At 47.8% G+C, this 3,312-nt stretch overlaps 1 long non-coding RNA gene across 1 annotated transcript; it reads right to left on the bottom strand.

Annotated features, from left to right (window-relative positions):
• Positions 1-1,756: 1,756 nt before the first annotated feature.
• Positions 1,757-2,995, bottom strand: LOC122944620. Its single transcript, XR_006391041.1, has 3 exons — positions 2,843-2,995; positions 2,620-2,736; positions 1,757-2,006 (listed from the first exon to the last, which is right to left on the bottom strand). It is a non-coding gene; the product is annotated as an uncharacterized LOC122944620 (long non-coding RNA).
• Between the last annotated feature and the right edge of the window lie 317 nt (positions 2,996-3,312).

The raw sequence follows: 3,312 nt of genomic DNA, 5'->3' as shown, positions 1-3,312 counted from the left end.
ATCATTTGATGGGAAAATTTGTATTGGTGTATTTGGATGACATTTAGATTTTTTCTCCTGATTTCAAAACTCATAAGGAACATTTACGTCAGGTCTTGCTCATCCTGCGGGAGAATAAATTATATGCGAAACTGGAAAAATGTGTGTTTGCGGTTCCAGAAATTCAATTTCTGGGGTTTCTTCTCTCCGCTTCTGGTTTTCGCATGGACCCCGAGAAGGTCCGCGCTGTGCTTGAGTGGGAGCTTCCTGAGAATCAGAAGGCGCTGATGCGTTTTTTGGGCTTTGCCAATTATTACAGGAAGTTCATTTTGAACTATTCTTCTATTGTTAAACCACTCACTGATATGAGCAGAAAGGGGGTAGATTTTTCTTCTTGGTCAGTAGAGGCGCGTAAGGCTTTTTCTGATATCAAGGAGAGTTTTGCTTCCGCTCCCATCTTAGTGCAACCTGATGTTTCTTTACCCTTCATAGTTGAGGTTGATGCTTCTGAGGTGGGTGTGGGGGCGGTCTTGTCTCAGGGTTCCTCTCCTGCCAATTGGCGACCGTGTGCCTTTTTCTCAAGAAAACTCTCCTCCGCAGAGAGAAATTACGATGTGGGAGATAGGGAATTGTTGGCCATCAAGTTGGCTTTTGAGGAATGGCGGCATTGGCTAGAGGGAGCCAGACACCCTATTACCGTATTTACTGACCATAAAAATCTGGCCTACTTGGAGTCAGCCAAGCGTCTGAACCCGAGACAGGCCAGATGGTCTTTGTTCTTTTCTAGGTTTAATTTTGTTGTCACGTTCCGCCCTGGAGTTAAGAATGTGAAGGCAGATGCCCTGTCACGTTGTTTTCCGGGAGGCGGGAATTTTGAAGACCCGGGTCCCATTTTGGCTGAAGGTGTGGTGGTCTCTGCTCTTTTTCCTGAATTGGAGGCAGAGGTGCAGGCAGCCCAGTCAGAGGCTCCTGATCTTTGTCCTCCTGGGAGGTTGTTTGTGCCTCTCGCTTTAAGACACAAGATTTTTAAAGAACACCACGATACGGTCCTTGCTGGGCACCCGGGGGTAAGAGCCACACTGGATCTCATCGCTCGGAGATTCTGGTGGCCTGCGCTTCGTAAGTCGGTTGAGGGTTTTGTGGCAGCCTGCGAGACTTGCGCTCGTGCCAAAGTCCCTCATTCACGGCCATCAGGTCCTCTCCTTCCCTTACCCATTCCTTCCCGTCCTTGGACACATCTGTCCATGGACTTCATAACGGACCTGCCTCGTTCCTCGGGGAAGACTGTGATTCTGGTGGTGGTGGACCGTTTTAGCAAAATGGTGCATTTCATCCCTTTTCCGGGTTTGCCCAATGCTAAGACGCTGGCGCAGGCATTTATTGATCACATTGTCAAATTGCACGGTATTCCTTCAGACATAGTCTCTGATAGGGGCACGCAGTTTGTTTCCAGATTCTGGAAGGCTTTCTGTTCTCGCTTGGGGGTTCGGTTGTCATTCTCTTCTGCTTTCCACCCGCAGTCGAATGGCCAGACAGAGCGCGTCAATCAGAATCTGGAGACATATCTGCGCTGTTTTGTGGCGGAGAATCAAGAGGATTGGTGTTCTTTTTTGTCCCTTGCTGAGTTTGCTTTAAATAATCGTCGTCAGGGGAGCCTAGCAGCAGAGCCGGATGCAGGCGTTGTAGAGAGCTCTGCTGCAATCCGGGTACATCCGAGCCATAAAAAGCATCTTTATTACTTCAAAATGGGGAAAACCGTTAGAGACAAGTCCAAGGAGACTCCAGGGAAGTCGAAACAGGCCCTGAGCCAAGGTGATTTGGACAAATTTATAAAAAAATCCGGGACACGTTTTGAGCCCAAGATGGCCGCCGCCAGACAGGCCTCTATCCCGGCTGGTACAGACGGAGATTCTGAAGCAGAAGACGATAGTGAGAGAGAGGACTTCTCATCACAAGCAGACTTACCTTTGTCCAGAGGCTTTATGAAGTCATTGCTAGCAGAAGCGCTGGAGCCCATACGCAGCGACCTAGCAGATATTAAAAGGGACATGCATCAGCTGAATGTCCGGATGGACGATCTAGAGACATCGCAACAGGCTTCACTGGACTTCCATGGCCGAGTTGCTGGCAATCTGGATAACGCTCAAGCGCATGTAAATTATCTTTACTCACTGGTGGAAGACCAGGATAACAGAGCGCGGCGCAATAATATTCGCATGAAGGGTGTTCCGGAATCCATTACCACTGAATCGCTAGAGCAAGAGGTACAGCGTTTCTTTATGTGTATTCTCCCTGACCTGCCAGCTGAAAGTTTTGAAATGGATAGGGTGCATAGAGCGCTCAGGCCAGTACCTAAACCGCAAGAACCGCCAAGGGACGTTATATGCCGCCTTGTGAATTTCCGAATTAAAGAGCAACTTATGTTCGCAGCAAGGGCGAATCGGTCGGCAGAGATTGAAGGGTCATCTGTGGCCCTGTTTCAGGACTTATCTCCGATGACGCTTGGGAAACGGAGGCAGTTAAAACCTCTCTTGGAGATCCTGAATCAGAAGAAAATATCTTACCGGTGGCTGCACCCATTCGGGCTTCTGATCAACACGCCTAACAGGAAACAAGTGATCAGATCACATGCGGACTTACCTAGAGTTTGTGAAGTTCTCGGCATCTCTAAACTGGACATTCCAGATTGGTGCACCGCTCAGAATATCGCATCTTTACCATCCATGCCATCGTTTGAATCGTGGCAAACGACCTCTCCTAGGAGATATAAGGATAAGCGACGTCAAAATACTGCTGTGTCCAGATCCGAATTGATTGCTGATGGAGTGCCAGACCACTGAAGATCACAAGATGGGTCGAGTACCTAATGTCTTGTTTTGTTTCTATATTGGTGGACTCTCAAGTTTTCTTCTATGCTTGTCCATCTTCTCCACATGTTGACATGGTTAGCTTTCATATTTCAGGCCCCCAGCTACGCCATGAGGGGTTAATTTTTCGCATTTTTAAGTTATGCTAGATTTCCCTTGCAGTGCCCCTTCCTGGTAATATAGTGACATCTAGTGGTTAGTAGGTGTTACTACATTATGTGTTTCCCAGGCTTATTATGGGTCAACCCATATTAGCTGGCTCGGGAGGTTACCCGGCCCCTATGAGTAGCTCCCCTCCCCGAGTTAAAGGGTTAGTTACCCTTATTAAGGTTTAACAGGTATGTTACTAATGATTTGTATATCTGATGTGCTCACTTATTCGGATCCATTGAAATGGATCACTTGTTATTTTTTCCCTCTCCCTCTCTCCTTGTCTTTCCATCCACCCCTCCCCTCCCTCTTATAC

Source organism: Bufo gargarizans, chromosome 1 (assembly GCF_014858855.1).
Source record: "Bufo gargarizans isolate SCDJY-AF-19 chromosome 1, ASM1485885v1, whole genome shotgun sequence".
In the NCBI taxonomy this organism is placed as follows: domain Eukaryota; kingdom Metazoa; phylum Chordata; class Amphibia; order Anura; family Bufonidae; genus Bufo; species Bufo gargarizans.
The sequence above is the reverse complement of the archived record's forward strand: the minus strand, read 5'-3'. Positions and strand labels throughout refer to the sequence as shown.